We start from the raw sequence: 15270 nt of genomic DNA on the forward strand, positions 1-15270 counted from the left end.
TCCTGTGCTGGGTAAACTCGGCCAGGTCCCGTGTTCTTCTGGGGCTCAGTGGTTTACAATTTGCCTTTTATAGCAGATCTGCCAAACCACCTGTTTGCAACCTTGACAGAATAGCCTAAGAGGCTCACAGAAGATTCCCAGGTGCGGGGAAGCGGCAGCCCTCTGAATCCCAGCCCCAGCTTCTTGCCTGGTCTCCCTGTGCTGCTGTCTGGGCTCGGCTGACTGTCCCCCTGCCTGTTTGAAACAGACCTCTTCTGAATTTCTTGCAAGGTATCTCCTTCCGGGAATGTGTTATACTCCAAATATTTGTGGGTTTCTTGACTCAAAGACCAGTTTAGAGGCTTAATCTGCTGTTGGTTTGAGAGAAGGTCAAAGGAGGTCAGAGTCGTGTCTTTCTGCCATCTTGGCTCCACCTCATCTCACAAGCCCAGATTTGAAGAAGGTTCTTTCACACACTCCCTTCCAATCCCAATGAATAAAACTGACAAGTTTCTCTAAGGTGTGATGTCTGTATTGCGCCCAGACACTTCTGTTATTGAGTTTGACTAAGTCACATAATCAATGTGTGAAATAGGAAACATTCTCTAAAAAATTTCTTTACTGATTGCAAGGATCAACTAGGTACGAGCAGTAAAGTTCTTCCACCCATTGGATAAAATCAGAGGATGGAGCATTTTCAGATTTACAGAAGCATTAGTTACCCCCCCACACACACCCCCGTCTATGGATAACAGAAAAGGTGTTAAGCAAAAATATCACAGCAACTGCTTTTAGAGTTGATCTTTAGGAGCCTCTGAGACTAGTGAAAGAACAGGTGGAGAGAGGGAAAGAGCCCAGAGGGAGAGTCACAATGCTCCCCTGCCCCCTCCAGCCCCCATTTTCACTGGCCAGCTCATGAAGGAGACTGGACCTATGACACAGTGCCCCCCAACCAGGTACAGAGAGCAATCTGGCTATACACACAGGAATGGAAAGGTCGGGACATGTGACCTGTTCAGAGAGAAGTGTAGCCTCTCTTTAGATCTGGAAGAAGAGCTCCCAAGAAGGAAGAAAAGACTTCCATCCAATAAGAGCTGTAAGTTTTGTCCCAAGAATTCTCTAAATGAGTCCACAAGCCCCTGACTCCAGATGAACTTGTATGATAGTCTGTCCCAGAGTTCTGGGGAAAATGTTTTGTACCAATGGTACTCATTTTGCCATCTTGGGGAAAAACTAAATAACTATCGGGCTAATTGATAACAAGTGAGTGGTTAATGTGGAGCCCACCAGTGGGGGCTCATGAGCAGCAGTACCAGAAAACTCTCTGATCCTCAGACCCAATTTACCCATACAAGAGAAGGCTGGGAAAATGAGTCCAGAGCAACTGCTACACAAGTCTAACTTTCAAGGGAAAAAAGTCTGAAAGACATAGCTATGGTGTATAAGAAGGGTGCCTTTGAGAGAGGTATCATTAAAGGAAAAGCTTTAGGGAAAATGAGAAGAAACATTTATTTAGTACCTACTGTGAGCTGAGACTTGTAAATTACTGGAAGTTTAAGCACTAGAATGCTATAAAAGTGGGGGAAATAATTCTATGCTAGAGACAGGAAAGACAAATGGGCATTCTCACTAGTCAAAGAAGAGAGTATCAAACTCTCAATGATAGACAAGATCTTAGAGGTCCTTTGGGTAAAACTCAAAATTCTGCATACAACAATAGAGCACCTGCCTGTGCCAGGCAATTTTTACAAATATTATCTCATTTGATCCAGCAAGGTAAGTGCTATTATTAAACTTATTTTACAGTTGAGGAAAATGAGGCAAATAGGTTAAATTATTTACCCAAGGTCACATATCTGATCTGGAGTCAGTGATATCTGAATCAACATCCAACTACAGTTTCTTCTCACTGAACCACCAGTTAACAAACAGAACAAGTCTAACCCCATCAGCACCTGTGTGACAAACTTATCTTCTGAGTCTGTTTTCCCAGTGGGAGTCGGGGTTCTGACTGGATAAGTTCCAAAACTTATTTTGTCTAAATTCCATGAACATATCAACCTGTCAGTCTTGTACGAAGTAGGTACTCAACGTATATATTAAGAGAATGAATCTATTCAGCTGGTTGACCTTATTGGCAAATTTATCAGCTGATCAACAAATGTTAACTACTTCTATTATATGTAAAGCCTAAGGAACTGACTGGACAAATGTAAGATCCTGGACGATGGGTCCAAACCAGAAGCCGATCCCAATCAGTCAATCAACAAATATTTGTTAAAATCTGCTTTGTGCAAGACTCTGATCCATTCTTTGTATCAATAGACCCAAAAATGAAAACAGTCTTTAATGGAAAATAACAGGTGCTCAGTAAATTTGTCAGGGATATTTCACTTGGGGTTTGTAAACTTAGTTTTCAAAATATATATTTTTATTTCAACATAATTAGTTTCTTTTGTAAACTTGTTATTATATAACAATTTTTATTTATAAATATATAATATAAATATGTAAATAATATAACACAATTTTATTTATAATATATAACAAATACATAATATTTATATCATTATTTATATAACAATTCTTATTTACAAAAATATAATGTAAATCTATTATAAATAACATAATATCAACATATATATAATGTATATTATGTAACACAATTCTTTAAATATTCTTCTGAGAGAGGATCCCCAGGCTTCAGCAGACTGATCAACAGGGTGGGGTCTATGGCGTGAAAAAGGTTAAGAACCTTGGTTCATTAGACTGCCTTCTTACATTTACATTCAAGTTTCAGACTGAAGCTGCTTTTCTGAAAGCTCCAGAGTTGAGCCTGGGGCGGGGGGGGGGGGCCTGATTTGGAGCCAACTGTTCCCCTCAGGTAAGGGATGGTGACAAAAATTCCTTCATTGGGGGCTGAGTCAGCACCCAACAGACAGAGTTCCCTCTCTTTTCTAGGGACTTCCAGCAAGGAGACCTGGGAAGAGCCAGATGTTCTTTGAATTATCCGGCCTGAAAGGATAGACACAGACTGGGTAGAGTCCAAAGGAGAAAAGGGTCTCTGCCTCTGGCAAAGGGGGACCGAGGGCTTGAGTTCTCGGGACTGGGACAAGTCCCACATGAGTCTGAATTCCACCTCTGGGAACACCAGACTTTTTTGCAGAAATAAACCTGTAGAAGGTAGAGACTGCTTTGGTCTGTCTCTATTCCGAGGCTTAGTGCAACACCTGGCACAGAGAAGGCCCTTAAATTTGCTCATTGATCGACTGATTGATTGGAAACTGAAGGTCCCTGTTGCAGAAGCAGCCAGCGAGGTCAGAGGGACCCCGTGTCTTAGCATGAAGCCATTCTTGGGGGAAGCTAAGGCAGCGTGTGTGGGTGAATGGGTGGGACCATGGGAATCAAGCTCTGGGAAGCAAATAATGACCATTCATTTCATATCTGGAGAAGAACCAGCATGAAGAGTTCCCTTCATCGCCAGATGAAGACAAAAAATGTCTGGCGATGAGTGGACCCGGAGTTTGAACCACTACCCCTTTCCATGGGTGAGCAGGGGCAGGGCTGGGGACAAAGATTTCCTTAATGGAGCCACCTGACCCTTGTGGAAATCAGATTCTTCTTGAGGCAGCTGATGGGGTGCTGGGTCTGGATTCATCAGGAAGAGTTCAAATCCAACCGCAGATGCTTCCTAGTCAGGCGACCCTGGACAAGTCACTTATCCTGTGTATCTGTTTTCTCATCTGTAAAATGAGCTGGAGAAGGAAACTATCATCTTTGCCAAGAAAACCCCAGATGGTGGCACAGAGCTGGACGTGACTGATAAAACGACTGAACACCTCATAGGACTTCTATAAAAATCAAATGGGATGACATTTGTTTAAAAATCACTCGGTGCAGTGCTTGGCACATAGCAGACTTTATCCCTTTCATTCTAGGACCCTCCTGCCTTCTGTCCTAAGCACTGCTTATAAGCCTTTAATAAATGTTCCTTCAATTTTTATTCTATAAGAAATGATGAGCAGGCCGATTCCAGGAAGGCCTGGAGAGACTTCCATGAGCTGATGCTGAGTGAAGCCAGCAGAGCCAGGAGATCATGGGCATGTGATGATCAACAGTGATAGACTTGGCTCTTCTCAGCAAAGCAGTGATTCAAGACAATTCCAATAGATTTGCCATCGGCAGCTGGAGAGAGCACAATGGAGACTGAATGTGGATCGAAAAATCGTATTTTCACGGTTTTGTTTGTCTTTTCTCAAGGGTTCTTCCCTTTTGTTCTGATTTTTAACACATGACAAATATCGAAATACATTTAAAAGGATTTCACATGTTTCACCTATATCAGATTGGGGAGGAGGGGAGGAAGGAAGGAAGAAAAATTTGGAATACAAAATCTTACAAAAATGAATGTTGTGTATTTGGAAAAATAAAATATTATTGATACTTAAAAAAAAAGAGATGCTCATTCATTACTTGGGTAATCATTACAATGGAGACCCCTAGAAGCCCATATCCCCTAATAAACATCATAGCAAATCCTCATGCTCAAACTCTCTGAACACAACTGGAAACAACTAAGACACAAGCAATAGAGGGGGAATACCAATGGCAGCCCTACTTCCAACTGCCTGCCTTGGTCACCATGGGGCCATGGATACGTGTGCTGTTTCCATCTCCCTAGTTTTAGTAACTAAGTACAGCAGATAGAATTGACCAGGTCATGAATCTAGGAGTTTCTAGAGGTGACTAGAACCAATAAGACACCCATCAAATAGCAACCACAGGGAGCGTGCTGGTGAGGAACCATTGTGTCCCCATAGCACTGAGAGCAGTGCCAGCACACAGTAGGCACTTACTAAGTACTTCTTGACTGACTGGTCTGTATGTCCCAGTCCAGAACTGAAGTTACTGGCTCTGCCATAACAGTAATAAGCACAGTGGTGGAATGGGGTGGGGAACATGTTAATAGAAATCTCTTCAAGTCTCAGTTCATTCTCCTCAAGGATCAAGGCAGTAGAGAAGGATTGAAAACTTGGTTTCAGAGATTTTTGTCCATTTGGTTTTTTTATCTTTTACCAGAAAGATATCATTTTATCTCTTTGGTAAATGTCTTTGGAAATACCAATTGATGTTAATTGGTTAATGAATATTGAAGAGATCACTAGTCAAAATAATATTGATATCATTGCTTAGATATTGAGAAAGCAATTGATCAATTGCTTACATGATGGGGAGAAATTAACAGGTGATGGATATTGGGGAAATCCTATAGATAGGGGTTTGTGAGCTACAGTATCAAAGACCGTCAACCCCCTCCCCCAGGTGCCTCTTAGACACTCTGAGGAAGATGTACCCAGCCACAGTCCAAGGAGGCCCAACCTGTCAGCACAAGGAGTGTTTAAGGGACTAGGAGCAGAGACTCTGTGCTCCATCTTTGCAGGAGTATTGTGGATCCTGCCACCAGGCCCTTCTCTTCCCTTGAAAATGTTTCCTGTGTCCTAACCTGGGAGCATTTTGGGCAAGCAGTTGGAAGTAATGGGTGGGAATGTTTGCTTAAAGATTTGGCTAATGTGGGAAGCTTTAGATTTCTTAATGAACTAGATTTTTATTTTGCTCAATATCGTTATTGATATTGATACCCCAGCTCTCCAAAACAAACATTTTCAAAAGTAGTAGTGAAATCTTTTTAAAAGAGATTGTCACCAGTATATTTGGGGATGAGCCTCTGACTTGTGAGTGATGAAAGGAGAGGGAGGAAGAGAAGAAAAGATAGGAGGGAAGGAAAAAAGGGGGAAACAGAGGAGGCGGAACAGAGATGAAAGGGGAAGGAAGAGCAAGAGAAGGAAAGAGAAGAGTGTGAGAGTGGAGACAGACTCAGAGATAGAAAGAGATGGACGTAGAGAAAGACAAAGGGAGACAGAGAGAGGGAGGGAAGAAAAGAGAGAGAAGTGGGTGGGGGCAGGGAGGAAGAGGAAGAAGTGTTTTAGGGGAATGCTTCCAGGAATTGCCTCCCATGTGCTCAGGGAGATTATCTCTCTGAAGTCATTCTTTACAAAACATTTTTTTGTTTTATTATGAACTTAACAATCATCTACAAACATTTCAAGGTACAAAGAATAACAGGAAAAAGTATTCATGAGAAATTTTGAGCTTGCCACTATAGTTTTCTCAGATTATATATGCATAGTCATGCAAAACATTTCCATATTAGTCATGTTGTAAAAGAAAACATAGATCAAAAGAAAAAACCTCAAGAAAAATTAAATTAAACAAATGTACTTCAATCTGCATTCAGGCACTATCGGCTCTTTCTCTGGGGATGGACAGAATTTTTCAACATAAGTCCTTCAGAGTTGTCTTGGATCATTGTATGGCTAAGAATAGCTAAATCATTCACAGCTGATCCTCTTATAATAGTGCTGTAACTTTGCACACAGTACATATCACCTAGCTTCAGCTCGTATAAAGTCTTTCCGAGTTTTTGTGAACATCCTGCTCATCGTTTCTTATAGCACAATAATATTCCATCATAAGCAAACATCACAATTTGTTCAGCCGTTTCCCAATTGATGGACGGCTCATTTTCCATTTCTTTGTCACCAGAAAAGAGCTGCTATAAAAATTTTTGTACATTTTTCTCCTTTCCCTTTTGTTTTTTATCTCTTTCGGGAGATATATCTAATGGTGATAATGCTAGATCAAAGAGTGTTCATGATTTTAAAGTCCTTTGGACACAGTTCCAAATTTCTCTCTACAGAATAATTGGGTTAGTTTACAACTTTACCAAGAGTCTATTAACGTCTCATTTTCCCCACATCTCCAAAATCGGTTATTTCTCTTTTCTACCGTTAGCTGATCTAACAGGTTTGAGGTACAACCTCAGAATTGCTTTAATCTGCATTTCTCCAGTCAATAGTTAGAATATTTTTTTCATATGGCTAGAGATAGTTTTGATTATTTCATCTGAAAATTGTTGATATCTTTTGATTATTTATCAATTGAGAATTGGCTCTTTAGTGTGGTGTTCTTTTTCCAAAACACAGCTAGGTGATAAAAAGTTCAGATCTTTTATTGTGTCCTCCAATATAGCTCGGTTAGCTCAGAGACCTATCTCTCTGCTTGAGCTCTTGCAGTTTTGTCCTTGGCTTCTGCTTCTGCTTTCTTCAGCCTCCAGCCAGCACCAAGTTGGAAGATGCAATGAATCTCTTGCCTCGAAGATAGGGCTTGTGGGCTTCCTCCCAGAGTCTCCAAATCCAAGTAAACTCCCTCAAGCTCTAAGAGCTTCCTGTATATATGATTTCCCAAAGGTTAATTCCTCCTTCTGGAGAAAGAGGGATTCTGAGTTATCTCCCAGAGTGCTCTCTGGCCCTAAGGGAGGTGTGAATTCGGATATCTCTTTCTAAATCCTGAACTCTCTCAAACGTGTGAACTCCATTGATACTTAGTACTTAGATACTTATGAGCTCTCTAAAGGTGTGAACACAAGCATCATTTCTATCAGTTGTACTTAGGACCTTGTTTCAAGTTCTGGCCCAAAATATCTCCTAAGATCAAATCAATCATATTGAACCATGCCAAATTAGATAATTATTGTCTCTATCAATTCTAATGGCTTAAAACTTTGTAAAGATTACAACACTTTAGTTGTATGAATACTTCTCTATATTTTTGAGAAATAAGTCTTTCATCAGAGAAACTTGCTTCAAGTTTTTTTTTCCCAGATACTTTTGCTAATTCTATTTTTATCCTATTTCCCCCATTTATTCTATTCTGTCTCTCCTTTCACCCTGTCTCTCCTCAAAAGATTCTCACTTTCCCTCATTCACTTCTCTCTTCTTTCCCTCCATTGTAAAAGCTTTTTCTTGCCTCATCTGTGTGAGATCATTTATCCCATTTTCCTTCTCTCTGGCTTTTTTTCCTGCTGCATTCCTTTCTCTTTAATTTTATTTTTCAAGCTATTATACCTTCATATTCAACTCATACCTGTGCCTTGTATCTATATATACTTTTTCTACCTGCCCTAATAATGAGAAAGTTTTTACAAGTGTCAAGGATCATTTTCTCATGTAGGAATATCAATAGTTAAACTTTGAAAGTTTTTACAAGTGTCAAGGATCATTTTCTCATGTAGGAATATCAATAGTTAAATTTTAAGTCCCTTATAATTTCCCTTTTCTGATTACCTTTTTATGCTTTTCTTGAGTCATATTGGAAGTCAAATTTTCTTTTCAGTTCTGTTTTTTTTTTCCATCAAGAAATCTTGAGAGCCCTTTATTTCATTGAATATCCATTTTCCTCCTGAATGATTATACTCAGTTTTGCTGGGTGGGTGAATGTTGGTTGTAATCCTAGCTTCTTTCCCCTCCAGAATATCATATTCTAAGCTTTAATGTGGAAACTGCTAAATCTTGTGTTATCTTGACTACACTTATGCCATACTCGATATTGTTTCTTTTTGGCTGCTTGCAATATTTCCATTTTGCCCTAGGAACTCTGGAATATTGTACTTCTCTTTCAAGAGTTGATTGGTGGATTCTTTCAATTTCTATTTTACTGGTTCTAGAATTCAGGAGAATTTACCTTGATAATTTCTTTTTTTAAATAAAAGCTTTATATTTTCAAAATATATGCAAAGATAATTTGTGGTTGCTATGTACAATGTTCTCTTCACTTAGCATCAGTTCATATAAGATGAAAACATTGTTGTTATGATAGACTTGGCTCTTTCAGCAATGAGGTGATTCAGGCCAATTCCAATAGACTTGTGATGGAGAGAGCATCTGCATCCAGAGAGAGAAGTGTGGGGACTGAATGTGGATCACAGCATAGTATTCATTGTTTTTTGATTTCTCATAAAGTCATTAGTTTCCATTTGCTCAATTCTGCTTTTTAAGGAATTATTTTCTTCAGTGAGTTTTTTTCCTTTTCCATTTGATGGATATTACTTTTTTTTTTTTTAAAGACAAATTGTACTTTGTGTTCTTTTCTTTTAATTATAATTTTTATTGACAGAACATATGCCTGGGTAATTTTTTTACAACATTGTCCCTTGCACTCATTTCTGTTCCAACTTTTCCCTTCCCTTCCTCTACTCCCTCCCCTAGATGGTAGGCAGTCTTATTATACATGTTAAATATGTTAAAATATTGAATACTATTTAAGTAGTTTTTTCGTCACTGAATTTTCATGTCTATTTTTCCATTTAGTTAATTCTGTTTTTTAAACATTCTTCTCATCATTAACTTTTGTACCTCTTTTACCAGTTTGCCTAATCTGTTTTTAAGGAGTTATGTTATTTGTGTGTGTGTGTGTGTGTGTGTCTCATGTACCAAGCTGTTGATTCATTTTTCGTGATTTTCTTCCATTGCTCTTCCTGGCTTTAGTTCTTCGATGGCCTGATGCTAATTTATATTTTTCTTGGAGGCTCTGGATGTTGTAAGAGCTTTGACTTTATCTATTTCTGAGTACATGTTTTGAACTTTTTTTGTCATGATAGTAATTTTCTATGGTCAGAATTTTTTCTTGTTTTTTCCCCCCCAACTTATTCTTTTTGTTCTTTGCTCGTTTTCTTGACTTTTAACTCTTTGTTAAAGTAGGGCTCTGCTTTCAGGATAGATGCAGCTGCTTCAAGGGGTACTTCTAGAAACTTACAAGTTTTCAGTTTTTCCAAGGTGATATGATCTAAGGAAAGGTGTTTCCTATTCTCCTGGCCCGTGAGTGACCACAAACACGCTTTTCTGTGCTGGAATTGTGAGATGGGTCCCTGTTCCACTGTGGCTACAAGCTCTGGCGTCCAGTGCTCCTCCTCATTTTGGGATTACTGCTTAGGACTGCAACCCAGATCCAAGTATGGGAAAGGTGACAGAATCCTTCCTCGGTGCTAGCAAAGAGACCCCTGTAATCTTTCTGACCAGTAGTTTGACCCCTTTACTATCTGTGGTCTGACACTCTTGAATCGGCTGTTGCCTCTGCTGATTCAGCAGCTCCCAATGCCTGCTCCTGGTTTGCAGGAGACAGGGCTGTGGGCCAACACTCGATTTTGCTCAATGCAACAGACTTCTCCTGCCATTGTCTTTGATGGGAAAATTTATTTCATCCCATCTTTTTGTGGATTCTGCTGCTCCAGGAATTATTTTTATGGCATCATTTAAAAAGTGTTTAGAGGGTTTTGGGGAAGAATTCAGGCAATGCACTCCCTTTATTCCACTATTTTGACTCCACTCCCCCTGCATGATTTTTAAAGAAATATATATTTTATATAGTTTAATAATGTAGTAACAAAATTGTTTCTGTTCTGCACTTTGAAGCCATTCTTTACCAAATAATTGTCTATTTCAAAGGAAAGATACCAATCTTCAACTGAGTGTCGAGATAAAGTGATCTGAAATATAAATCTTTGATTCAATTTAAGGCACAGTTCTTTGAAAGATCTTGTGCTAGCTGGAAGGGGGAAGGACAGAAAAATAAGTGTATAAAAATGGTCCTTGTCTTCAAGGACATTACAACCCAACTGAGTTGATAGAAACAGGTTTGTTTTATTTTTGTTTGTTTTAAGGGGGTGGGTGAGCTGGACCTGTGTTTAATTGGTGTACTAATGTAGATTATTATTTGCTCTTTAACTCAACATGATAATAAACCGACTATGGCCATAAAAAGGAGGATTATTCCACCAGTGTGGCAAAGACTAAGCTTGAATCACAGTATTTCTGACTTTGATTCGGCTCTTTCCCTAGAACTCCTACTTTTTTCCACTCCCTCTGGGGCATTAGAGAATGTTGTATTCCTACCTCAATAATTACAGAGACAAGGCTTCTGTGTTGAACCAATCAGAAATTGTACTAGATGTGAATGAAATCTAAATATTTCTATGGGGCCAATCAATAGCTGATAATCTGTCAAAGGCTTTAGCCTAAACTGTAACAGTCTACGATTGTTCATACAGTTCTTGAAAGCCCCTGAATAAAATGGCATCATGTTAGAGTCAGAATATGTTCCCATTGCTGGAGAACCTTGTTCCCACTGGGTGGTTGTGGAATAAACGAATCCACCAACTGAGTGTGATTATCTGTTGTTTAGTGCTGCACGTCTCTGAGAGGGAATCCCTTAGGGGAAAAGCTAGGTCCCCAAGCTTGGCCAACCTTTTCTTCCCCATGTTATCCAGGAAGGGACTTGGTGAACTCTGGATGGTGGGTAATTTGGTACATATTGAGTCAGTACAAACAGGCAACGAGGAAAGGCAGCTTGAAGACTCTACCAGGAGCCCAGCCAAAAAGCTAAGGAGGAACTTCATGAGCTAGCCCAAGAAAGGGAGAAAAGAGCCTCTAGTTACCCTCTCTGCTCCCCAGGTGTGCCGGCAGAAGGCTTCTGGAAGGAGTGTTTTGTAGCTGTTGTGAGAACCACACCATCTTAGTATATAACTTACTATGTAACGAAAAGCTACCCAATGATTGAAAGCAAATGATGATCCATTAAGGGAGAACCCTGGTGGGAGCTCTTTAGCTACAGCTTGACAAACCTCAAACCCCTCAAGGCTATTTTAGACCCCTAAGGGAGGGGACAGAAGGGAAAGTCTGAGCAAGGCTAGTCCCACAGTGCCCTTGCTGCCCAGGCATAAAGAAAACTAAGTTAGAGTCTGAGAAATAGATGGGGAGGGAGGAATCAATCTGTCAGTTCATTGATCCTGCACGTCACCAAAGGCTTTGCAATTTATAGTCTCAGTGAATAGCCTGGGAGCACTGAGAGGTCACAGGCAGGAGGCAGAAAGTCTTCTAATAGATCTTACTTTGATAAAGGCTCTCTTGGATGTGTTCGTTCTCTCTCTCTCTCTCATCTATCAATAATCTATCATCCCTATTCATCTATTATCCCAATATCATATCTATCAAATATATTCATTTATACAGTTAATCTATTATCTGTCTTATCCATCCATCCATCCATTGGTCCATCCATCTGTCCATCCATCCAATCGTAGTCAGCCTTGGTACTGGATTCTAGTCCTGCTAGAACTCCTATAGTGATGGGATTACACATTGGTGGGGTCATTTCAGAGACCAATTTGTAAAAGTCGTAACCGTGTGCCTATTCTGAGTCAATAATTCCACACTGAAAACATAACAAGGTCCATTTCTATATCATGGGACAATCCTGTCAGGTGGTAAGCAGTTTAAATGTTATCACCTTCATTTTACAGATGAGGAAACTGAGCTAGAGGCTTTAGAGACTTGCTATGGGACACACAGCTAGTATTTGGATCTGGATTTGAACTCAGGTCTTCCCTGATTCCAAGACTGACACCACTTAGCTGTCCCCCCCCCCCCCCCCCCCCGCCCAAAGAATAAATTGTGGCATGATTGTGTAACAGAACACTAGGCTGCCATGAATACCCAAAAGCAGGAATATAAGGCTGTTGGGGGCCGTGTTAGGACCAGATTGAAAAAGCAGATTTATTCCATTCAGAATCGGCCTAAAGCTATGAGACTTTAGAGACAACGTCCTCAGTGACAGAGCAGCCAGAATACACCTGGAAGGGGCAGGTGTGGAACAGTCCATGCGATTGACTGGAGTGCTGAGAGTGAGCTTAGGGGGTGGCACTCAGTGGGCAGAGTGAATTCCCTACACCCAAATCCAAATCTCATCTCATGGGCTGGTTTCCCATTTTGAATTCTTCATCCCTGATGAGTTTCGGACTCTCGCCACCCTCTCTCCCCTTAGCCTAATAGTCTTGATGGATTGTCCTGTAGGACCAGATCCTTGTTAGGGGCAATTCCAGAGGGGGAGAAAATCTGACTTTGGTGTCAAGTCTTGAGTGTGATTCTGGGGCTTGGTTTCCTCATTGGTAAAAGGACCGGGCACAGGTCGGGCATATGACCCCTCAAGGGCCTCCCACTACTGGATGGACGGCCCTCTGACTTGCTTCTAGCGTTCCCCTTACCTGCCCAGATAGGAGAGGCCGGAGAGGGTGGTAGGAGCCGCTTTGGCCAGAGAGGCCCTGTTTTGGCCAGAGCCTTAGCCTTGGCCTGGCCCTGCCAGATCTGCATGTGCTGGACTGAAAGCAGTCCCCAGCCTGGATGGCTCAATAGACCCTGCGAGAGCCAAAATTCTAATTCCAGGCTCCTGCTCTTTAGAAACCTTGCCTGGCGCTGGCTCCCTCCGTCTCCTCCAGGGCTGGCTCCTGGCTCATTATCGGTCCTGCCCTGGCCCCGGCTCCCACCCCTCACTCTGCCCTAGAAGCCAGGCTTGGCATCTGTCCTCGGCTCCACCCAACTAAGGCATCTTCTCAGCCCCAGTCACCTCAACCCTGGAGAGGGAGGTGAGCCACTGAAATCCTCGGCCAGGCCCCTCTGCCAGCTCCACAGAGACTCCTCGATTAAGGGAGGGAGGAAAGACTCAGAAACTCGGTGCACTTAATCCGCAATATTTATTGAAGGGTTTGAGAAGTAACTGGGGATCCCCAGCCCTGAGCCTCTGCTACATTCTAGCTGCTGCTGTGAAGCTGGACAAGTCACTTTTTTCACCAGCCCCGAGCAACACAAACTCTGAGTGGAGGGTCCCCACACGGGCAGTCCCCCCCACCAGTGCAGACCCAAATGGAAATGTCCTCCGGAGCTGGTACCCATGGAAAGCAGGCAGCTGCTTTACCTGCCTCCAGGGCTCACGTTCAAAACCAAGTTATTGTGAAGGATGCTTTTTCTGTCTCCCTCCCCAACGGGCAGTATTAGCTTTTCTATTTTATTATAAACTTGAGATTTTAACATGTGAACAAAAAGGCAGATTGTACGTGAAAGTGTGTTTTATTAACAAGACAGCAGAAGTTGCTCCTTGTACCCCTTCTGAACTTTTAAGGATCATCTTCAAACTGTACGTTTTGTGTAAAAGATCCAGTGTCATAAGGTTTGCGAAACGCCTCCTTACCCGTATGTGCATATGGCAGCACTTCCCCCCACATTCTGTCTTGGTATTCCCAGGGCCTGGCGCTCCCCCAACTCGCTTAAGTGTGAGCCAGCAAGGTGAGACCCACAGGCTATTCCGGTGCCAGGTTGAGGATGCTGCTCTTAGAGCGGAAAAACAGGAAACGCTTTTTGCTTCTCAGTGGCTGAAGCTTTGAGGAAGCTCCATTTGTCAGTAGGATGGCTGAGCTCCTCAAGGCACAGAACCCGTCATCCCTGGCGAGGGGCGGGCTTCGGGGCACCTGGTTATAAACATTCACTAACCCCTTTCCTGCCTTCTTGCTCCAGGCGGGGCTGCCCCCGCTTAATAAGCAGACCCAGAAGGATGGAGGGAGGGGTGATGGGCACTCGTGTGGGCTGCTGGGTGCCCTTTTATCCCTTCTAGCTATGGCGCCTCAAGACCGACCTTTGACCTCTAGGACCCTCAGTTTTCCCATCTGTTTAATGGAGATGGTAGCAAGGTTCAGTCTCTCACAGACAGATCACAACTCCCGCTTACACAAGGGTTTGGGGGTTACAAGGCACTTTCCTTGTAGCGGGAAGTTGTGAGGAGCCTAGGAGCTTCTGGGTAGGATGGGGGGGGCGGGGGGAGAACTGCCTGGGAGGAAACTGACTTCCACCGGAATTCACTGGGAGCTCCACAAGAGCAGCGTCTGTGAGTTTCCCTGGTGATGCTGGGCACGTGGGGGGTGTCTGACTGCAGAGCTGGTCCTCAGTGCACTGGGCGGGGCCCTTCCAGTCCCTCGGGTGATCTGAAAAGTGAAAACTACATGAAATCTGAATTAATGTTTTAAAACGATACTGGGAGGAAATAGTCAATTTCTGAGGTTGGTGAAAATCACGGTGTGTGACCCCTCCCCCTCAGCCAAGTTTACAAACCACTTGAAATTGAAATCAATTGAAAGCTTTCCTCCGATTGCTCCCCCCCCCGGCACTTTGCGTCTCTCCTGTGCAAGAGGCTCAGGGGCCAGGCAGCTCAGGCTCAGTTTTCCCCAACGCAGCGGGACGAGCTACTTTTGCAAGTAACAGGAAAATCGCATTTTTTTTTTTTTTAAACATTTAAGTAAAGATAAGACTTTTTTTTTTGCCTAGAGGCAAAAAAAAAAAAAAACCCTTCATTAAAATCACTCCGTTAGGAGGAGTCTCGGGTGAATTTAGCCATTTTTTAGAAAGCCTTAAAGAGTAGGGGAACACAATTACCTTCCCGGGGTCCCCGGGCACTCCGGTGGCACAGTTAGGCGCGCCAACAGGTGACGGGGAAGTGCCCGGAGCCCTGCGATCGGAAGCCCGAGCATTAAATAACCCTGAGTGCGTGCGCGCGCGGGCACACGCAGGCATGCAC

At 42.3% G+C, this 15270-nt stretch overlaps 1 protein-coding gene across 1 annotated transcript in view; it reads left to right on the top strand.

Moving 5' to 3' along the window:
• JAZF1 (JAZF zinc finger 1) overlaps positions 1 to 15270 on the top strand; it is a 235255-nt gene that overhangs the window by 30231 nt on the left and 189754 nt on the right. The window lies entirely within an intron of this gene.

The sequence above is a fragment of the Sarcophilus harrisii genome, chromosome 5 (genome assembly GCF_902635505.1).
Source record: "Sarcophilus harrisii chromosome 5, mSarHar1.11, whole genome shotgun sequence".
Classification (NCBI taxonomy): domain Eukaryota; kingdom Metazoa; phylum Chordata; class Mammalia; order Dasyuromorphia; family Dasyuridae; genus Sarcophilus; species Sarcophilus harrisii.